Source organism: Vicugna pacos, chromosome 18 (assembly GCF_048564905.1).
Source record: "Vicugna pacos chromosome 18, VicPac4, whole genome shotgun sequence".
NCBI classification, from domain to species: domain Eukaryota; kingdom Metazoa; phylum Chordata; class Mammalia; order Artiodactyla; family Camelidae; genus Vicugna; species Vicugna pacos.
The window spans coordinates 13,941,943-13,965,243 of record NC_133004.1 but is presented as its reverse complement, the minus strand read 5'-3'; the positions used below and the strand labels follow the sequence as shown (position 1 = coordinate 13,965,243).

General features: G+C 50.2%; 1 protein-coding gene across 8 annotated transcripts in view; it reads left to right on the top strand.

Annotated features, from left to right (window-relative positions):
• The window catches only part of CLEC16A (C-type lectin domain containing 16A), a 195,423-nt gene that overhangs the window by 110,694 nt on the left and 61,428 nt on the right, over positions 1-23,301 (top strand). The window lies entirely within an intron of this gene.

Sequence of the window (23,301 nt, the reverse complement as noted above, 5' to 3'; positions counted from 1 at the left end):
CTATGTGTAATTTTCTATTTTCATGTGGCTATTTGATTTTTTTTAACTTTTTTTTATTGAATTATAGTCATTTTACAATGTTGTGTCAAAATTCATTGTAGAGCACAATTTTTCAGTTATACACGAACATACGTATGTTCATTGTCACATTTTTTTTTCGCTGTGAGCTACCACAAGATCTTGTATATATTTCCCTGTGCTCTACAGTATAATCTTGTTCATCTGTTCTGCATATGGCTGTCAGTATGTACAAATTTTGAAATCCCACTCTTTCCCTTCCCACCTGGCTATTTGATTCACGTGAGCACCCAGCTGCTTGGAGCAGCAACTCCGACTCTTTTGTTAACACTTGAATCCAGGGGCTGACAGCATAGTGAGTCCTGGTGAAGGTGCATGTGAATGAATGGAAACAAAAGAGTGGCTTAGAATCCATCACAGAAATGAGGACATTTATTTTGTTTTCAAAAAACAGACAGTGATTCCAGGGCCCCCAGGGCATACTCGTGGGCTTCATGGTTCTGACAGCATCTGACATTCATCTTCACTTTGGGTTGGTCCCTTCTCTCACTTGGAAGCTGGAATGAGATGGATTCGACGGCCCTGCATTAGTCTGCTGAGCTCACCCAGCTATATGCGTCATCTCCATTGTGGAGGGAGGCAATCTGAAACTCTAAAGGTCAATCTGTCCATCCAAACATGTAGTAAATCACACTGCGCTGTACCTGGTGCTCCTTCCTGTCCCTTGAAATGTGCGCCCTTGTGCAGCATCTCTGGAAGACGCTGCTTAGGGCGAAGCAGCCCCGGCACGGATGGTGACTACCTTGAGGAAAATTAATACTGTGCCATCCATTCCAGAGGCAGAAAGGGCTGGTGGCCAGATGGCTGCACATGGGCTGGAGTAGCTCACGCCATCGTGGGCCCTGGTTTGGGGAAGCCTCTCCTGGCCCTGCTTGTAAATCAGCAGTTCTTCTGCTGAGAGCGAGTGAACGGGTACCTTTGTCAGGGGTCGGGGAAGGGAGCCAGCTCCAGAGCCCCTTTTCCTGGGAGTCTGTCATCTGTCGTCATCATTGTCATTGTGTGGGGTGTCAAAAGGCTCCAACACCTGTTCTCGACTGGGGCCAGGCGCTGGACTCATTCGCGGATGGGGCTGAGAAGCCCATGTCCTCGTCCCTGGCAGGGTCACAGGAACAGGCTTTCAGTGTGGCTGTCAGAGCGTAACATGACAGACCCATTTTCATGCCGCGAGCCTTAATTGGATGGTCAGAGGGCACATCTGTGGCTTATAAAAAACAAATGGCGATTTTAGCCAAGGAGAGAGAATGCTGGCCTCAGACTGAGTCCCCAGGGAGGGGGTGCTGGGAGGCAGCAGGCTGGAGATCGCAGTGGGACTCGGGCCAAGTCCCAGCTCGGTCACTGGCCGTGAGGCCTTAGTTGCTCTCTTTATCTTTACAAAGGTCTGTTTTCCCATCTGTAAAATGAGGATTATGAGGCCCAACAATGTAACATAAGGCTGCAAAGATTTGGCGAAAAAAACGCATTTAAAACTATTAAGTGCCTGTGTGTTCCAAGCCCTCAGCTGTTACCACCCTGCTGTGGCCTTGGGTTGCCAGACCCAAGATCAGCCTCACGGTTTACTCTTCAGTGGCTTCATCTCAGGGTCCATGGGACACTGGTCCTGGGTGTTGGGTGCTACATTCTTCAGTTCTTGCTCACTCTCCTTGTCCCATGTGGGTCAGCGGGGTGCCCTGCCCCTCAGGTCACTCCAAAGCTCAGCTGATGGAGGCTCCGCCATCCTGCAGCCACACCGCCCGGCACACACGCACCTCCTCACGGTGAAGGGCAGGGAAAAGAGAGAGAGCTGGAGGGCCAGGCCTCAGCTCTTAAATGCTTCAGCCAAAAGGGAGAGCTTTTTGCTCACTGCCCCTGTGGCCTCACCCAACTGTCAGAGGGTGGGAGAATGGGGGAGGGCTTGACTGCTTAGTGCAGGGAGTGTCTGGGCACTGCTGGTGAATACACATCCTCCACCTCGTCCCTGAGAACCTCTTAGTTCAGCAACAGGCATTTGGGTGTTTGGGTGATCAGGAGCACCCAGGCCCGTGCCTGACTAAGCCAGGAAGAAATCTGAGGGACTGACAGTGAGGGAGGAGCAAAGACTGAAACTGAAAGGGAAGGGAAAATCTTAACGAATCAAGCCCTGGACTAATTTTAAGATGTTAGGCAGATTCTGGGCTGGGCTGAGATGGGGCAGGCCCCTTGGGGGAGTGGAGTTAATTTGCGAATGGTCATGTCTCTAAACCATCACTGTTGCTGGCCGACCATGGGGCACAAGAGGAGGGTCCAGAACTGCCCTTGGCTTCCCCCAGAACCACCACCAGAGAGGAAGGAGGCCAGCAGAACATGGACACAACTTGACCTCTTGGTTGGCTGCCCTTGCAGGGGTTCACAGGCGTGTGGACCGAGGGAGATAACAACACGGGTGGCAAGGCTGAAGCCTGGGAAGCAGAAGAGGCTGGAAGTGGGTATGAACATAAGCTTTGAGGCCTGGCTGGCCTGGGTCCCATCCCAGCTCTGCCACGTGGTAGCTGTGTACCGTGGAAAGCGACCTCACCTCTTAGGCCCTTAGGTGCCTCCTCTGTGATGCAGGGAGAATAATAAATACTGGCTACTGAATGGGGGTATCATGAGGGTGAAACAGCGTGTGTACAGCACAGAGCCACCATTTATTGAAAGTGCACTGTTTCTATTATTGTCGCTGTTGTTGTCGTGCTTGGCTTTTTTTAATCGAAGTGTAGTTGATGTACAGTGTTGTGTTAATCTCTGGTGTACAGCATAGTGATCCGCTTATACATATGTTTGTGTGCTCCTTTTCACGTTCTTTTTCATTATAGGCCGTTATGAGGATTGAGTATAGTTCCCCGTGCTAAACAGTAGGACCTTGTATATGTCATGCTTGTTTTTGATGGAGATTTAGTCTGGGGAACTTGGGCTTCTTCGGTTTCTGGGGTGTGCACACAAGCACCAAAGCCGAGGATAAGGCTTAGGTGGGGGTCCCTGAGCTCATGCCCTGGGCCATAGATGTAGTGGTTAGGAGCATGGGCTGGGCCAGCCCCGCCTCCCCACCCAGCTCAGGTCCCCGCTAGCTATCTCTGTGCCCTGGGCAGGTTACTTAATCTCACCTATAATATGGGGAGAGTAACCATTCCCTGCTTCCGGCGGGGTAGGGGGAGCACATTACGAGGATTCAGCAAGAGAATCCTTGTTGTTTCCACAATGCTTTGCAGCAATAAATATCTGGGATTGTAATGCAAAGATAACGCATTTTCTGGTTAAAGACTTAGCGAGACATGTGGCACTGGCGCTGGCGCTCAGATGGTGGCAGGGGCCGAGTCACTTTATACCACCGCCACAAAGAGACAGCGTGATGGCCTGAGTGCCTGGGCACTGCCCCAGTCCTTGCCTCTCCGGAGCCTGGAGTCATCTTTTAAATCAGTGCTACCCCGTCTCTTCCGTTCAATTCCTGTCCACCTCCTCTCAGCAGAGACAGTCCCTCCCCGTTCCTGAGTACCAGTGCTCCCCACGCAGGAGATATTCAAGTACCGCCTTGGAGATGTTTGCCATGACAAAGAACCAGCTGTATTATCATTTGATCTTTTTCTTTGAGTCTGTGTATAATTACTCCCTCTCAGGGCCAGGTGGGGTAGGTTAAACTAACCCTAACTTTTACAGGAAATCTTGGGATCCATAGCTAAGTATGTAGTTTTCTCACTACACACGAAGATAAACAAAGCATGGAATAGAATAAAAGTAACTATTCACATATGTACCTTCTAAAACCATCTCACATCCCCCAGGGTCTGCACATACAATGTACTTTTAGTCACCTCCAGGAGCCCCCCCTGCCTGCAGAGTCCGGACTGGCTCCCAGGGTATCCAGGACAAAGCCCTCCCTCCCTCGGGCTTGGCTGTGATTTTCATCCTGCAGCGGTGGGATGGCGAGGCAGTTTGTAAAACCACACTTAATATTCCCCATTGTTATTTTTAATTTATGAAATGCACCTAAACTACTTCTTGTTTTTTTTTTTTACAGTCACCTATAGATACTGAATGTGGACAGTTGTGCTGGGTGGAGCATTGGTTTAGAAGGCTGGGTTTGAGTAATAGTAGGATTCAGTCCCTGGTTTCTTTTGGCCCCAAGGAAGGAAGTTCTATTCCTGTCTCAGCACTTCTTCCAGGGGAGCAGGGGATGTATGCAAATTATGTGTCACAATCACCAGGGATAGATACTTAAAATCCTGATAAACTAGTGCGGAAGCTGCATTTGTTACCAAGTTCCCCAGGGCGGTGGAGGCCACACCTGGATTCAGTGGTCCCCTTTCACGTGGGTGCACTGAGGTGAGATCTGCGGGAGGATTTTTGTGGAATCTTCCTGCACCTCTGAAGAGGTAACATCTTCATTTTACCTCTTTGAGGACTGAGGCTTCCAGAGGTCACCTGATCGGCCCAGGGCTGCGCAGCCAGGACCTGGCAGAACGAGCCTGGGAGCCCCGGCTGCCTGGCCCCCGAGGCCCCGGGGTGTCTTCTCCACGGCCTTGGCAGAGTCAAGCTGTCCTTGGCCAGAAGGGCGGGAATGTTTCCTGTTCAAGTACTTTTTGCTGATGCTCATGGGCTGTTCTCCATGTGCCGCTTCCAGCTGGGCTTGGGTAGGGCCTTGATGGGGAGGAGGGTGGGCCCAGGAGAACACCTGGGTCACGTCCAGAGAGAGCTGCTGAGAGAGCCCTGGCTGCGCAGGCTGAGGACGCTCAGTGCTCTCTGGGGGTTTGCCCTCTGATGCACAGCCTTGGGCTCGAGCGTGCGCTCGTGACCCAGCCATGGCTGAGACCTTCTCCAGAGGAGACGGATGGGCTGCTGGCGTCAGTGCTCTGCAAACCTGATCTTTCCAGAGGGCCTGGAAATGATGTAGAACCACAGGCTTGGCCCTGGTTGGAAAACGGGCTCCTACTTAACTCTGTCTCTGTCCTTCACCCACCCGCAGAGTGAGCACCCATCCTGAGAACAGGCAGGTTGGGGTCCTACCATTGAGTCAGTAATTTCATGTTTCTTCTTTGCTGTTTAAAGGTCACCCAATAATACAGAAACGCATTCTACAGTGTAAAAAGCTCAGACAATACAATGTGTAGAGTAAAAAGTGAAAGTACACTTTCAACCCTCTCCAGGCGTCCTGCACCCCTCCCTGAGCCCGCCAACCGCCCCAGCACTGCCTCCCAGCTGAGTCTGGGTGTGTCTCCTCCCAAACCCTGTTCTCTGCACTGGCACACATATACGGAGGCACAGATTTCGTCTTGTTTGTCACCATCACCCAGGCACAGGGCCTGGCACTTAGTAGGCATGTGACAAATAATATTTGTCAAATGCACGACTATCCTTGTAGTTTTTACACAAATAGGGCCATGCACATCTCAGTCCACACCTTGGTTTTTGCAGTTAAAAGTGGGGCTTTCCTGTGTCAGAACCCATGGATGGAGCTTGTCTGCACTTTATTGCATTGAATGGACAGGCCCAAAGTGCCACCCTCGTGCAGCCACTCCCAGTGATGGGCATTTGGTTCACTATCCCAACAACCCAGGAGAGCCATGCCCACGAGCAGCTCTGTTCACAAGTGCCGTGCTCCACTAGTAGGAGTCCTTGCTGTGAAATCACTGGGGTAGAGTTAGGTATCTCGACATGTACAACCACGTCTATCAAATTGCCCTCCACGGAAGCAGCCTTACCCCTCGGGCCTCTTGCTGAGTGTAGGGGAGGGTCCATTTCCACACCCCTTACCCTTGATGATCACTGTCAGCCCTTTTCATTTGTGTCAGCATGATGGGCAAGTGCACATCTATCTGCCGAGCACTGTCAGCCTGGTTAAGTAGTCAGAGGGAGCTGGAGGAATTCCTCCTTCCAGACCCCAGGTGGCCAGGCTGGTGAGCACAGCAGGACAGCTCTGCTGAGAAGCTGTGGGCTCAGCTCCGTGCTTGGATTCAGCCCACCCGGCCCCTCGAGGCACCACCCAAACCAACTGACCCGGCTCTGCTCCTTTTTTTCCCATCCCTATCTTTGCTCATCAAGGAAGTGCCAAAGAGGACTTCTGGCACTTGGAATTCCTGCCTCCTTCAAGTGTGCTCAGAGGACACGCAGCTGTGTCCTCTCAAACTGCCACCATCCTTCACACTCGGAATATCTGTTTAGACATTCCCAACCCTCTGCTTGGCAGTTGTTTATTTTAAAATAGTGCCAGAAATATGCTGGCTAAGTTATATGATTCTCTGCCAAATAAATCTCCATCTCATGAAACAGCACATCCCCGGTGTGTATTCTGGTTCGTCAGAAGAACCACAGAAGGGGACCTGCGCCATAGTCCCACCAGTAACTCGACGTTCTCTCATCTTGAAGAAGAGCCTTAAAAATGTTTCCTCTTTTTCCCATGTTTGTGGAGTCACTGAGTGATTCTTAGGGGTTGGTCAGAAAGGAGACCCTGGGGGACTCAAACTGGAATTCTCACACGGCAGATGTCCTCGGGAAGCAGTGTGATGTCGGTGGGCATCTCAGATAGTGCCATGAGCCTCTGCCTCTCTGCCACAGACCGTTTTATTACTCCATCTCTTCCAGTAACTCTTCCAGTAACTCCCCACCACCTGCCCACCCTGCCCCACTACCACGGAATCTGTGTCTGTGCTGTGTCTTAGGAGGGTCCCATGGATTTTGTTTCTAAAAGCTCGCAACCTGCTTTCTCAGTGAAGCCCTGAGTCACACGGTTTTCCCTCCAGTGTTTATATCTGCCCCGACTCAACACTGTGAACTGCTTCTATTAAAAGACACAAAAGATTGTTAAGTGGTGTAGAGACAGGTATCACTTATTCCAGAGGGTGAATGGGAAGTTGTGTGTGGCTTTCAGTCAAAGCTCACTGACCTCTTCAGCGTCAGCCACTCGATGAAGAAGACCTGCTTTTAGGGATGCTGCCGGGTCTGAGAGAGCTGGACCGAGAGGCAAGAGCGTGCCTCTGGAGGCTGGAGTTCCGGCCCAGCCACTTGGGGCGGGCTGAGCCGTGCTTCCCAGTGGCTTCTGCCTCCCCACAACCCTGGGTCTCAGAGCTTCCCACCCACCTCTGCAGGGCTGTCAGGAGGCACGGGCACCACATGGGGAGGGGCCCTGGCACCGCAGCAGGAAGAGGCACGGGGTGGGCAGTGTGCCCCGAAGGCCAGCCCCCCAGCCCTCAAGCCTGCTCTGCCGCTGGTCAGCAGGGTGACTTTGCAACAACACTGAACAGGAGTCTGAGCTTCCCTTCATCTGGAAAATGAGACTTGTCAGGAAGGCCCTGAGCACAGTGCCTGAAACACAGCAGGCTTCTATGAAATGTGACCAGAGTTCTACGACTGAGGCTGCAAAATGACCTGCGAGGCTTGTGGTAACGCAGCTACAGCGAAGGCGGGGCCAGAGTTGTCACTTCTAAAGCAGCACCCCACTTCTCTCTGCGGGGTGGGGGGGAAGGCGTGTCTCGGCAGGGGTGCTCTGAACCCCTGGGGGCAGGTCTAAGCAGTGGCACCCCCATCCTGACCAAATGCGCTTGCTTGGTCAGGATGCTTCCTCACCAGCCTGCATGGACTCCCTGAGGGTCTGCTTGGGCCTGATTTTCAAGAGCCCTCCGTCTTGATTGGGAGTGAGTGCTCTAAAAACATGCTTAAACCATCCCTGGCTCACAGGCATTTCCAGCATTTCTTTGAAAATCCTTGAAAGTTGATGTGCAAATACAAATTTGATTTCTGTTCTCACCCCAAAAACTTTTGGTTTCCTTTTTTCCTTTTTCCTTCCTGTCTTTTGTTCCGAGCCCAGTGGTAAGAGTGGGGGCTCCTGTGTCAGGATACATCAGGGTTCGAGCACCAAGTCTGTTGTCTGTTAGCTCCGTGACCTTGGACAAGTTCCTGAAACTCTGTGGAAAGGAATGTCCTCATCTGTACAATAGAGTTGTTGTGAGAATTAAATTATTTAATATACCATAGAAGGTCTGGTCCAGTGCCTGGCTCATAATATAAGGCCCAGTACCTGTCATCTGTCATTATTGTCCTCATTGTCATGACTGACCCCAGTCCAGAGGGAGACAGGCCAGGAGGCAGAATGCTGAGGTGCCCAAGGAGCAGGAGGAGCCAGGACAAGGACCGTCTTCGCCTGGACCATCCCTCCAGATCCATCCTGGGATTCTCAGTCTCCTGAGTTCCCCCTACCCCCAACCCTGTGCAGTTTTGGGGGCATTGCCCAGAATGCACCTTTATCTCACGTGAGTTCAGCTAGACCTGCTCAGCAAAGCAGAGAGAGGGAGAGAGGCGGCGGCCCAACTTGGATTGAGCAGCCCTTTCCTGCCATCCCTTGTTGAGCGCCTGGACCCCGGAGTCAGAGCCTCTCGAGAAGGAAGCCAGTGTTCCTCAGCCAGTATGCATCCAGGTCTCAAAAATGTGTATTTTGAGTGCGTTGTGGCCTCCTGGTGACCAGCCAACACAGTGTGTGGTGCTCAGCCAAATAAACCGCAGGCCATGGAGCACGCCCCCCGGACACTTGGGTGATTTTGCCCAGACTTGGTTGTCTCTGTTCTGCTCCCCTGGGTGGAAGGCGGGCTTTTTTCTCTGTGGCCGTGCTTCCTGGCAGTGAGAAGCCACCAAGTACATATCTCTTGGAGCAAAGTAAACTCATTTTTCAAGAAGTAAATATCAGCCAGGCCTCAGGGGTGAGTGGAAGTCCACCAGGCAGAGGGCACAGATGGATGGAGGGGCGGGTGTGCACAGGACTGAGTGGAGGGTGGGAGGGCAGAGTGTGTGGAGGGTGTCGCAGGGCCAGGGAGGTCCCTCAGGAGGAAGGAAAAGCTGTGCCTTGAGCACAGGTGTGACACACTGGGATGTGTGCTACAGAAAGGGCCTGCCACAGCCACGGCCACTCACGGGTGACAATGAGGTAGCAAGACTGGAGGCGGGCAACTGGTGGATGGCACCTTCCCTTGGACCTGGAGTGAGAGGATGATACCATGAACCAAAGCAGGCTGCAGGGATGGGGCCGAGGGCCCAGCGGGTAGAGAGGGTCCTTGGCCTTATGACCCATTGGAGAGGCAGGGGGCGAGGGTGAGTGTCTTTGGATAGTCAGGCAGGTCTCCTCAGCCACGCCGGGCACGGCAGTCTAGTTCAGTCCTCCTTTATCACGGTGGCATTAGGAAGCAGGACTGACCCGGTCTTCTAAGTGATGCCTGGTGTCAACCTTTTCTCCGGGGTACTTGCTGGCTCTGAGGGGCCCCTTCCAGCCTGTGTCCTAATGAACCACCTCGTAACAGGCCCTGTTGCTGTGTCACCTTTTGGTGACAGCAGGTGCACCCTCCGGGGGCTCAAAGGGAAACTGAAAGGTGATGTGAGTCAGGGATTCCACGGGCTTGACCCAGAAGCTCCGCTCCTGTCCCAGTCAGGCCTTGCCTGAGAAGTTTCCAGCCCTCCCGTGTGATTGCAGTAAACAGTCTGGAGGCCCCTGCCCTCCACGAAGGCCAGGCTTCACTTACAGATGCAGGGTTGGGGGGAGGAGGCAGACGTGCTCTTGTGGCTTAACGGGCCCTCTAGGCACTAGTTGCTCTGGCGGGGACAGCTGAGTCCTGCAGGAGATCTCACCCTCTGAAGTTTGAGGCATTTGCAGGCACTGTGTCACCCACCCAACCCCCAGTCCAACTCTTGGTTACCACAGCTGGCTGCATACACCCGGCGTTTCCCTTCCTGAGAACTGACCTCGTGTGTCCTGTTAGCATCTGAGTTCTTTAGAAAGAATCTTTCCCTTTTTCCCTTTGGGCCCCTGCATGCCTGTCGGGGCCTCCACTGCCCAGACCTGCCTGCTCTCATTTCCCTATCGCCTCTGCCATGCAATTCACAGTATAACTCAAATGTGGTAAATGAACTTGCTTGAATTTTACATAAATCATATTTCAATCAATAAAGTCTGTAGAATGGATCCAGTCATCACTATAGTGAAGAAGTAGGGGCCAATTTAAAGGGGCCGTGAGCCTTTAAACACACCACCCCTGGTCAGGGGTGGAAAAAGTTTTCCCCCAGTGGCTCAGCCACGAAAAAGCAAGTAACCTTTCACAGTTCTGGGCTCCGTCAGTACCCGGGATGCCTTTGAAGTTTCTACTTTCTTCTTGGGAGGTGTGATCAAGCAGAACAAGAATGAAAGTCAGATTTTCCATGACTTGTTTCTTCTTTGAACAGTTGCTGATCTTTTTTTTTTTTATAAGTTGGTAATCTTTGAAATGACATTCGGTTTCAAATGTGTAAGCTTGGGATCTTTGATGTAAATAGCAGGAAAAAGTGGGCGGTAATGTTATGGAACATGGAAAGCCTGCCTTTTCTAGGCTGTGCTTTAAGAGCAAAAACCAGAGAGCAGAGAGACAGGAAGGGCAACAAGTAGCAGAAAGGAGAGTGGAGAATGAACAAGAAAGGACAAGAAAAAACCCCCGTGAGGGATCTAGGCTGCGTGGGCTCCAAATCCCAGCCCGGCCACATGGTGTTCTCATTGTGGGTCTGGGGCTCTCCCCACCGTCCATCTTTTTTTTTTTTTTTTTTAATTGAAGTATAGTCAGTTTACAATGTTGTGTCAATTTCTGGTGTACAGCATAATGTTTGAGTCATACATGTATCTACATATATTCCTTTTCATATTCTTTTTTATTACAGGTTACTACAAGGTATTGAATATAGTTCCCTGTGCTGTACAGTAGGACCTTGTTGTTTATCTATTTTATGTATAGTAGTTAGCATCTGTAAATCTCAAACCCCCGATTTATCCCTTCCCACCCCCTTCCCCTCTGGTAACCATAAGCTTGTTTTCTGTGTCTGTGAGTCTGTTTCTGTTTTTAAATAAGTTCATTTGTGTCATCCTTTTAGATTCCACATACAAGTGATCTCATGTGGTGTTTTTCTTTCTCTGTCTGGCTTACTTCACTTCATATGACAATTTCCAGGTCCACCCATGTTGCTGCAGATGGCATTATTTTATTCTTTTTTGTCCCTCTGCCCATCTTCACCTCAACGGCCCCTGGCTTCTCTGCATAGCCAGCTCTATCTTGGTGGGAGTGAATGAGCCATGTGGCAGGCAGGAGCATTCCCCCAGCAGAGGCCTGGCCATTGGCCACACACCTCTCAATGGTCAAGCAAGATAGGGGCCAAGAGCATGGCAGTGGCATAAGATTGGCACCAAATGGGGCCTTCTCTATAGAAGTTAATGTTGCTCATTAACTTCTAATTACACAAATACTGTACAAATATGCTGTCCTTGTAAGGAAACAAAACTTAAATAATTCATGCCCTTCTCCCTCGGCCCCTCCTTCCCACTTCCCCAGAAGTAACCCAGTTCCATTCAGGCCTGTGTCCTTCCAGACCTAATCTCCAGGAAGCACGTGGGGACCCATGGGAGAAACAGAGGACCACTGAAATGTTTATAAATTTATTTTTTTTGATTATTAAAGTGTTACCAGTTCACTGTGGAAAATTTAGAAAATAGTGATAAGCATTTTATAAGTCACTTAGAAGTGTACCGTAACCCAGAGACAGCCACGTGTTTGTTTTATAGAAACGAGGTCTTTCTGTGCATGCTGTTTGGTAACCTTCATTTTTCATGTCAGGCCTCATCAGCCGTTCATCTCAGCAGGCTTTTCAAGAGGGGTTGCCTGAGATGGTTTTTGGTGGTGGGTGTGTGAATATTTTGTGCCTATAAATGGTTATGTCCTCTATTGACAGATGATGCTCTTATATAAATGATACAAAGTTTCCCTTTAAAATAAAGGTAGAAGGGAGGGACAAACTTAAGGAAACTAACAAATAAATAAATGGTACAGATGGTGGTACAACCATGGAAAAATTCTGAGGGTGGTTAATGAAATGACTGAAGTGTAGGAAACTCTATTTTAACAGCATTTTTTAAAACTGCTTGTATAACACCCCATCACAAGAGTCTGCCAATTAGCTTCCCCTTATCCATGAGTTTTTCCCTACTTAAACCCTCTCCTCCTACAAACACACACACACACGCACACGCACACACACGCACTGCACTCTCCTCCCCAGTGTGAGCTTCCCTGTAGCTGAGTCTCTGTGAGGCCGTAGCGTACAATTTTAGAAGAGGACTTGCAGGTTCAAGCTCAGCGGAAAGATTTCCTTTACTTATTGCCAAGTTTCCCTTCAGAAAGACTGTACCAGTGTAGGCAGCTGGGTGAGTAACCAAAGGCTGTTTTCCTGATTTATTTAAATCACAGCTATAAGTAAATGCCTCTCATCACTTACCAGTTCCCTTATCTGAAGGATTTAATCAGTGCCTTCACCCCTGACAGATTTCACTGTCTCTCCCTGTGTTCTGGGGGCCTCGGTAAGCGCCTTTTAATATTTCCATTGTGTGTGTGTTAATCTTTAATTAGAATCTGATGTATCAGAAATATTTTTAAAAGGCTTAGCTCAATTAATTTCATTCCCCGCCCTATTATTTTACGTCTTTCTTTACCTGAATCATTAATGACAAAGAGTGCTGACATATAGGACTGAGTTCAGGGCCCTTCTAATTAACTCTGAGAACGCCGGAAGCAATCCATCAGACCTGGGATGGCATTACAGCCCCATGTATTTACTGATGTTTTTTCAGCATACGCTGAGAACCTCACTAGCTTTCCGGCCCTGTTGGACATCTGTTTTGTGAGGGGCCTGAAACATCTTACCCCAGTGTCTCAGAACAAGATGAAGAAAAGGATTTTGTGACTTGTTTTGCTTTGAATTAATGATGGGCTGCAAGTTCCTTGCATTTTAATAGCAAGATCATAAGCCTCTTCATCAAGGCTGGGTTCACTATTGGTCAGTGTGTGGTCTTGGCCAAGTCTGTCTCCTCAGCTGCATCAGGGGGGTGGGGGGGGGTGTCTGCCTCCTCAGTTGATGCTGGAAGGCAGTGGTCTGCAAACTTTGCTGCAGAGTTGAGTCACCTGGAGAGCTTTTAAGAATCCCAGTGCCCAGTCACACCCCATACCAGTGAGATCAGATGTGTGGGGTGGGGGTGGGAGCCGCATCAGTGAGTTTAAAGATCCCGAAGTGACTCCACGTGCAACAAAGTTTGGGTGCCACTGCCATAAGGTTTAATTAGGCCTCCGTAGCAGGCTTGAGACTTAACAGAAATGTGCTTAGTGCCCACCCCTCAAAAAAAAGCTGGTTTGGGGAGAAGGTGAAGCACCAGAAATCAGGTCCTGCCCAGCCCTTCTCCAGAGAAGGGCTGGGTGAGCCTGCATGCTGGCGAGTGTGCAGGTGTGTGCCCGGGCCCAGCGGGGCGGGAGGACCGAGGGGCGCTCAGCCTCGTGTTCTAAATTGCCACCAGGCAGCTCTATGTCCCCTCCTCCTGGGAGAACTGTCAGGCTCCTCAGTCCGGAGAGTGGGCCTGGCTGCAGCTTCTTCACAAAGACTCCTGAGCACTGAGCCTCCGTGTGACCACCTGTAAAGCTGCCTAGGCTCTGACAGGTCTCCAAAGCACGAGTCCCTAGGCCCTCCCAGCCCCACCCCGAGTCTGGAGTCCTGAGGCCTGCACTGACCACCGATGCCCAGATGCCCAGACCATCAGTGGCCCTCCCTGTGAGCCACCCTGGCTCCCACCCAAGTCAATGTGGCTGAGCTGCAGCTGTTTCATTTGTATGACCCTCCCCTTCCAAGTGGCAGACGAGTGGGAGTAACTTTCCAGCCTGTTCGTTCCATGAGACTTTCCTGCCCCTACGCTGTGCCCGGCCCCACAGAATGTGGAGAAAGCCAGGCAATGAATGCCAGACCCTGCTTCCCCTGGGAGGCCTGGCTTCAAAGAAGCAGGCGGCCCGTGAGGAACCCCTGCCCAGACGCGAGAAGAAAATGCAGTGCCCGTTGGCCCTGGTGTCCCTGGTGCTGCAGAGCACTGTGCGGAACGTGTCCTCTGCAGGATCTGCAGGGGCAGTGGCAGCTAAGGTGACTCGTGGGCACTGGACTCCCACTTTGAGTGAGCCGGGAGCCCGGAATGCAGGTGGCCGGAGCACCCCAGTCCTTCCAGGTCAGGGAGTGCCCATCTCCAGCATGGGTCACACTGCCTCGTGTCCCCAAGCTTTCCTGAGATAACTCATTCTCAGTCGGAGTTCCTGGCCAGAAATGAAGCGGGGCAGTTTCCCACAGTCTCATATGTGGTCAGCTCTGTGCTTTCTCTTGGGGTCCCTCTAGCCATGGGCACACCTGACTATCTAGATTTTAAATAATGAAAATAACATTAAGCAAAGCTAAAGATTCTGTCTATCAGTCACACTAGCCACGTTTCGGGTGCTCAGCAGCTACATGTGGCTAGCATGAGAGAGAATGAAAAACTTCATTTTATTTTCATTTAAATAGCCTCACATGGCTGGTAGCGCCCATGATAGACAGCACATATGAAGGGCACGTCCAGCAACGCAGAAAGTCCTGTAAGGCAACACTGTCTGACTGGCGGGGCTAGCGCCAGGAAACGGGGACGGCACAGGCTTTGGAGTCTTTCAGAATCCTGGCTCGGTGTTTTCGCCCTCTGAGCCTCAGGTGCTCTCACCTGTGGCCTCAGAGCAGGTGAAGCAGTGAAGCTATAACAGGATTAGTGGTGCTGACTGGGCACTGACCCTCTGCCCGTTTATTCTCCAGTGCTTGGGAGCTAAGGGCTGTTACCACCCCATTTACAAATGGGAAAGTGGAGGCCAGAGCCCGCATTGGGTGTGAGCACCTGGCATGTGGCAGGGAGTAGAAACAGTGGGACCTGTGATTCTCATTCAGCCAGAGCTGCTCCCGGAGCTCAGAGCCTGGCCCCTGCCCAGCGTCCAGGCAGACCTCCACAGCCTAGCTGTCTCCTCCCTTCCTCAGCCTGTGGTCTATTCTTATTTCCTAGTGGTCAGCCTGACCAGCTCCCACGTAAAGAAAGCAGTGTCCGCCTTTTCTTTGCCTTCCTTTTGCCTAATTTGATTCCTGGCATCCTAGCCCCGCAAACGTGCTCTGTGCGTCACTCAGGAAGGTGCAGGGTTTTCAGCGCCAATCACACTAGCAAAGAGGTAGGTGTGCGGGGCGCTCAGCTCCTCGGAGTCCGGGCTTCCTTGCCACCTATTACTCCCTCCTACCATCCTGCCAAATTTCTGTCTCTCTTAACCTTTCCCTTTCTCTCCCTGTTGGTGGATTTCCTCTGCCAAGAAATCACCAAAACAGCCAAAGGCAATGACGTTCACACAGCTCAGCCAAAGTGAAGTCACTTGGCTCTTGGTCTAAAAGCAGCTGTGTGAGCACAGACAGTCAAATGCTGTTTCCCCGGCTGGTCTGGATTCATGTAACTTAGTGTAGGGTGTGACCCACACAGTCTTTTCATGAAGTTGAAGTTTGGTTTTAAGTGGCTTCAAGTGTATTGAGGATCTTGGACTCACTGTGGCTGTTTCCTGCCTGGGGTCCTGGGAATTGACCTTACTGATAATATAGCCACACACCCTTGAGCCCTGAATAACTCTGGCGGGGCCTCACTTTTCTCATCTGTAACCTGTAGATGTTTGTACCTTCTTCGTTGGATTGTTTCGAGTGCTTAGCACAGGGCCAGGCACTTTGGGGTTCTTTTTTTTACTGAGTTTTATTGAGCTGTTGATTATTTTAATAACACTCAATGAATTTCAACTGTTGTTACTTGAAGTTTGCGCAGATGGGCATTTGCGAGTGGAACTTTGGAATAATCTGTTTGCAAGATTTGCAAATGAACTTTTGTTTTGTTTGGGGGGAGGTAATTAGGTTTTTTAATATTTTATTTTTTTAGAGGAGGTACTGAGGATTCAACCCAGGACCTCATGCATGCTGAGCATGTACTCGACCACTTGGGCTATACCCGCAAATGAGCTTTCGAAGAGTTTCTTTGTAGGCAGGTGAAACACCGCCTTCCCATTGTGTAAGCACAATGTATACTAACAGGTTTATTTCACTTATTTGTTTATGGTCTGTCTGCATCCACCAGACTGTGAGCTGCATGAAGGCGGGGACCTTCTTTTTCACCCCCTGCATCCTTAGTACCTGGGATGGTGCTGGGCTTGTAGCAGATGCACAGTAAATATTTGTTGAATTATAAATAAACAATTGGGGAATCTTGTCAGTTTTTTTCTCATATCCTTAATAAGCGCTTGTTTTATGTGTAAGTTCCAGACTGGGTCTTAATTATAGACTTTCAATTAAATTCCTGAATTAAGTTTCAGTAAATAACTACAGGCAAAACCTTCAGTTGACATGACAATCTTCCCTTAGTCCTCGGTTCTGGGCATCTGTTTACACTCCTTGGTATGGCTTTAATAAACAGCCCTTTCTGACGGGCCCCCAGCTTCTGCAGCCCCACCCTCCAGCAGGCCTCGCTGCCCTGTTCCACGTAGTCCAGCCCCACTGAAGGACAGACTCCCCGTGTTCTCACGTGTCTCTGACCTCACAGCTCACGCACTTCCCTGCTGACTATGACATATACTTCAAAAGCCTGTGAGGACCCACCACCTTGAGAGACTCAAGTAAAAGGAAAGGTCAATGAATGAATGAATGAGTTCCCTTCCTTGTTTTGTTCTTCGTGAATTTAATAGAGTAGTTCATGTTCAAGTTTACTTTTAAAAGGAGGAAAAACGCAGAGAGGAAAATAGTTGAGATTCTTGATTTTTATCTCATTTGAAACATAGCTTAGTTATTTAAAAGATGGGCATCTGATTGGGTGCATAGGATTATACAGAGTTAGCAGATAAGATTTAGTTTCACATTAACGGTATCAGTTTAAATCATATGCTTTGGAAGTGTTGTTCTAGCGCCAAATGTTTATTGATACTCAATTTGAGCGCTAGAGGTTAAAAACAGAGAGCAGGCAGTTTGGTGTGTGAAGGATACAGCTTTTGTTTAAGCCCAAAGGTATGGCTTGTCTCCACCAGAGGTCTCCCATATTTTACTGTTAATGTTTGAAGTATACTGAATTCCCACCAGCTAATTAAAAATCAGACTGCGATGCCGGTAAGCATTCACTCTGTGAACTAATTTCTGCCAAACGGCCATAAATGTGTCCCCTGGTGTGAAATTTAGACGTTCTTTCCCATCAGAAAAGAGGCATGTGGTTTAGTCCCAACCTCTTCATTTGAGGGAGAAGGAAACCGTGGCCCACCCGAAAGGTCAATTGCCCCAACCGAGGCCACGCAGCCTCATAAGTGCCCAGCTGGGATTCCGACCCAGGCCTCTTCTCGCTCTCAGCTCACTGTTCTCACCAAACCCTGCGTGCTCTTGCCGAGTGGAATTCAACAAGCTGATTCTATTATTCCTAAGTGCCAGGTGCTCTTCTAGCACTGGATGACTATCGCTTATTCTCCACAGCAGCCATGTAGTACCCTAATCCTATTATCACCCCATTTGCTGGATGGGGCACCTAAGGACTAGCAGGTGGGCAGCAGTGTGCCAAGGTCCCACACCGGCTAGTCTGGCCCATTACCCGTGCTCTTCAGCATGAAACTATACTATCCCAGGAGGCTAAGACTCAGAAGGGACAGACATAGAGGGAGGACCCAAGCTATGAACCAGGGAGGGCATGTGGAGCCCCTCCAGCCGTTCCAACCAAGATCAGGCAAGGAGCTTGAAACCCCAGAGGACGAGCAAAAAATGGGAGGCTAGCGCTGGGCCACGAGGGTCAGATGCAAGAACGAATCAGAGCCCTCCAGAGAGGAGCAGCAGCTCTCCTCGGCCCGAAGCCGGGCTCTCCTCCTCCGCTTGGTCCATATCTGGGCTTCTTTCAGGGTTCAGCTGAAACTTCGCCTCCTGCAGGAAGCCTTCCCTGACCGCTGGGCTGTGTCGGGGGGCCTCCATCTGGCCTTCTACAGCCCCCTAGTCTTTCCCTGCTGTAGCCTTTGTCACATGGTAATGTAATTGTCACTTGTTTGATCTCCCCCACAGATCACAGGAGCTCCTGAGGGGTGAGTCTCTCCCGTCTCTGTGGCCCCTTTGCCAAGCACACGGTCCAGCATGGAGGAAAGTACCTCCGAAATATCAGAATGAAAAGTCTGAAGTAGTGAAGGGGAGAGGGTATAAACGGTTCTGTCTACAAAGCCGTTTCCTTCTACCACTATCCTGTCTCTAGAGCAGAGTCCTGGTTGGATATTAGCAAGATAGAACATTCCCTACCCAAGAAGGGCCTTGAAGGTCAAGCTCAGAGCCATTGACCAGAAGAGCTCCCTGAAGTCTAGCCAGCGTCTGTTGGGTGCACAGATCGCCCACACGGTGGTGTTAAAGTCTAAATCCCAGTGGTTTAAACACTTGGGGGAAACACTCTAGCTGATGTTCTCTGCCAGGAGGACTCGCCTCCCCACCACCTCACTCCCCACCCCCACCCAAGGAGGGGCAATTCCCTGGGCCAGGATCTGCTCTCTAGAATACCCACTGTGTACTTTTCTGAGGAAGGATCATAAAGAGGAAATCTGAGGGAAAGCGAAGATTTGGCCCTATCTTCAAGAACCTTCTATCCAGAGGGAGAAAGGAGATGTGCTCACATGACCCATGTAGAGAAAAATCACAAGCCTTTTCTGTACCTCATCTCGTCTGCTCCTCACAGAATCCCTAGGAAGTAAGCAGTGTATCTATTTTTCAGATAAGGAAACCGAGGTTCAGAAAAGTTACCCAGAGCCGGGACCTCCTTCATCCTTGTAGCCAGGTGCCTGGCAGCCAGTAGGCAAATGCTGAGTAGGGAGACTGGTGGAGGAATAAAAGAAAGGGAAAGACAGAGCCTTGATGTGAGCCCAGGGCAGCCTGACTGTGTCCTGGGGAGGGACCCTGAGCAGAGATCTTGTGGTGGGGGGCCTTAAAGGCTTGGGGACCCTCCCCCATCGGCTGCTGGGCTTCTGATTCTGAGTAGGAGGAAGGAGGGAGCCCGGCTGAAAGTCCATTCTGTGTCAGTCTGTCTTGTTGTGCATGGTAAAGAACTTTGGTATTCAAATCTTTTCTTGGAAATCTCAAGTATTCCATTGGGCTGCCTCCGAGTTAGGTAACTTTATTTACTCATGCTAAACAGGGCCATTTGCTGAGAGGAAATTACACAACATACTATGCAAATGTGGCATTCTGGAGAGTGAGTGTCGAGATAAGTGTGGTCGCCAATGCGTTATACAGATCAGATCACCACCGTGCCGCTGGTGGCAGGCTGCAGGTCGCTTGATAAGGGAACGTGCCATGCTCTACTTGGAATTGCTGCTCATTTGGATTCTGTTTCTGGTAATTACGTTTTCGCTGAGTTGTTTGTCTGTGAACTTTGTTTAGTGCAAAGAAGGAACAAGGAATAAAGCATTTGTAAGTTGCCTGTTCTCACGTACACTCGAGCAGTCAGAGGGAGCTGCCCCACACATGTCCCGACATGTGGGAACAAGAAAAGTCAAATCCTCACTCTTTGTTCTCCCAAGAAAAGAGTTTCTTGAAATCTCCCAAGGGGGAAAGATGAAGACATGTGACAGATGTTCTTGGCCACTTTGTGAAAATCAGTCACATTAGTTTACTAAACATGGCATGTGCATTTCAAGCAAGAGAAAAACCATCCTCTGGAAGCAGGTAGAACTGAGCCCCAGCCCAGCACTGTCCCCAAACTGTGGGCACTGGGGACTGGGTGTCTGGCCTTGAAAATGGCACCAGGGCCCTCCCATCAGTTAGTTATTGCTCCTGGGTCTTTTAACAGTTACCAAGACACCAACCATCACACAGTAACTACTTGAATTGCCGAATGAGCAAATGACAGACTTATCCAGCCATGTCAATAAAGTGAGCATTGATGTAGTGTCCTTGGTGGCCCTGGAATCCACTGGGTGACCTTAAGATTCTAAAATGTTAGAGGGTGGATATAGCTCAGTGGTAGAGCACGTGCTTAGCATGCTCAAGGTCCTGGGTTCAATCCCCCGTACCTCCACTGAAAAAATAAAAAAAGATTTTACAAGGTTAAGAAATGCTACAAAGAGCACTCAGAACAGCACACCACTCACATCCAAACTCATCCTATTAAATTCTTGCTCTTCAAACTCAGGAACCAAACAGATTTTTGTAATGAGAATTAATAAAAACCTTTGATTGCACAGCCCCAAGGTGTCACACACACTTCTGCATACTTGTGTGACTTTCACAACAACACTTGGAGGTCAGTTTTTCCCCCAACGTTTCCTTTTGAAAAATTTCAAGCATACAGCCAAGTTGACTGGTGCAAGAACACCCCTTGTACCCACCATCCACATTCTACCACTAACAGTCACATTCCACCACTAACAATGTACCATATCGTTGACCCTTGAACTGCGTGGGTCCACTTATACATGGGTTTTTTTCAGTATAGGACCTGTATTTTCATTTTACAGGTCTTTAAATTAACTAAGTGTGGGGGAAAGTTTGCGTTAGATTAGAGATCACAGTATGTGGAATCAAAAGAAATAGGATTTAAGTCCTGATTCTGTCCAAAGTGTTTCAGCGTCCTGCCCTTGGGTGAGTCATTTATCAGTGCCTTTGTTTTTGAGGCGGAGAGAGCGGTCTGTGAATTTTCAACGGCACAAGAGGTCAGCACCCCTAACTCCCTTATTGTTCAAAGATCAACTGTGCTTCTTGTATCACGTATCTACTCTTATTCAGCCATCAGTCCATCTTTTCTTTCCTTTCTTTCTTTCTTTTTTTTTTTTTCAAAGTTAACTGCAGACTTCGGTACCCACCTCCCTAAAACCATCAGCATGCATATCATTGAAGGTGAGCGATAAAGTCATTTTATTACCCTGGCCTACAGATGAGGCACCCAAAGCGAAGCCACGAGCTCAGGGTCAACACAGCTAGAAAGTGGCAGAGGCAGGACTCCTCTGCAGACAGCCAGCCCCGAGGCCTGGCTCCTGACTGTTCCCTGCAGCCGCCCCTCCCTGTAGAGCTGTGGTTATGAGGGGGAGCAGAGCTGGGGAGCCTCAGCAGTTCTCTCCATAGTGTTTCTTGGGGGAGGAGCGGGTGGAGCAGAGGCTGAAGCCCAGGTCATCAGTGTGGGTTGGGGTAGCCCTGGTGATCATGGATGAAATATCAGAACCTAGCACTGGGTCACCCTTTCCCTGGGTGATTGCATCTCAGCACCTGCATCCCTAATTGCTGCACCCCCTTGCAAATCTGAGGAACACCAGTACCTTCTTCCCTGCATTCTTGGAGGGACCAGACTCATATGCCTGGCAATCGAAATTGCCAAGACCTGCTCTCCATCCAGGAAATATCGCACTTTACAACTGCCCCGTGCCGTGCTGTGCTGGGAAGGAAGGCTTTAGGGAGCTTCAAAGAAGACAAAGTAATTGATTGCTACTTGCAGCAAATAACCCATAAGCTGTTGCTGGGTTGATGGAGAAATGGTTACTTAATTTTCTTCAAAGGATTGATTTGACTGTCAGGAGAAGCAGCCAACCTAATTGAGTGTGCTAGTTCACACCCTTAGTGGGAACAGTCAGATCTCTTTCTCGTTTTGGCTTCAGAATGTCATGGGCCATGCATGGAGTCTCCCCTCGGTGTTAATCAGGCTTGAGGTGTGGGTGTCACCCGTATGGGATCATTCACCTTGGATGGGTCTGAAGAATTAACCAGGGCCTGATTCCCTGTCGCCCCAGCTCTGCTGGACTATGTTTGAATCAGTGCAAGACTTCCTTTCCTTGGCACTCAGAGTAGCTCCCCAGGAAACGTGTGTAACTTTCTTGTGCCCCAGAGCGGCTATAGTTTTCAGTTTTATACTGGATGTTGATAGACTGGTGACGCTTGGGAGATAGATTGCACTTTCCCACTGGGCATCTGATTGACTGCCTTGTACCACCAGTGCCTGCCTCCTCCCTCCAGACCCCCCGAGAGAGCCAACTGAGGCCCGGTGATTCATCAGTCGCTTCCTAGCCATGCATTACTGGTCAGCTAAGGCCTCCCCTCGGCTACATTCCATCATCAGAGAGCCACGTGAGGCTGGCTTTCCCTGGAGTCACTGTCAAAGCTGAATTCAGTGCCATAATACCTTCTGTGCCTCAAAGGGTGACCATCTGGCCACTAGTCTCAAGGCTCCAAGGGTCTGGGGCTCGGCCCAGTTTGCTCCCACTGTACCTGAACCCCAGGAGCGGCAGGTACCCAGCATGGCAGAAAGGGGAGGGCCCGGAACTACCCCTGGAAGGAGCCACTGAATGCCTGGTGAAGGAGGACCTCACCAAGGGCAGCCCAGGGGCACACGGCAGCTTCATACTGTCAGCCCCTGGGGCCTGCCTGCTGTCATTTGACTGTCCCCCTCCCGGACCCAGTCAGCATCCTCCACCCTTGAGAGCTATCCTGAATCGCAAATGCCCCCTTTTCTAAGGGAAACAGGGTGTTATGTTTGCTCTGGCTTCATAGCGCACCACTTTATTTGCATCAGTTGTGTGTCCTTGGGGGTGTTACCTGACATCCTGTACCTGTGTCCTCGGGAATCAGTGAACCCACCTCCTAGTGATGCAGGAAAACGGATGTGGGGCCTGAGGAGGGCCGTGTCCCAGGTCTTGGCTGAGCCCCCGGGATGTGCCCTGCCAAGTGTGGGTCCTTGGCTTTGCGCAGGAAAGAATTCAAGTGCGAGCCACCGTTGAGTAAAGGTAGATTTATTTAGAGAGATACACACAGCATAGAGTGTAAGGTAAGAGAAAGGCAAGGAAAGAGATGTGGGAATTGGGTGCTCAGGTTAAAGTAAAAGTAGGTACACACTCCACAGACAGAGTGCGGGCAATCTCCGAAGAGGAGGGGAAAAGGCCACTAGGCGTGGTGTTGTCAGTTTTTGTGAGCTCAGTAGCTTCACACGCCTGCAGGTGGGACCATTCCAACTGCCCTGGGGAAGGGGCTGGGATTTCCAGGGATCGGGCCCCCGCCCATTCTTTGGCCTTTTGCGGTTAGCCTTGGGGCTGTTGTGGCGCCTGCGGGCATGTTATTTATCAGGCTGTTACAATGAGCATATAATGAAGCTCAAGGACTGCTAGAAGTCAAACCTCTTAATCCTCAAGGCCAACTAGGAGCTGAATCTTCCACCATTTTGGTGTTAAATTGCTGTCATTCCTTGAGTGGCTGTGCCCTACCCCTTCCCTCCTGTCTCACTAGGATCCCGGAAACTTGTCAAATTGGAGCTCAGCACCTGGTCCGCAGGAGCACTCCATAAAGGCTGGTTGTGGTGTCAGCAGCGTCATAGAACTGCTGGAGGCAGGGGATGGGGGTGTCCCTCTCCAAAGACTC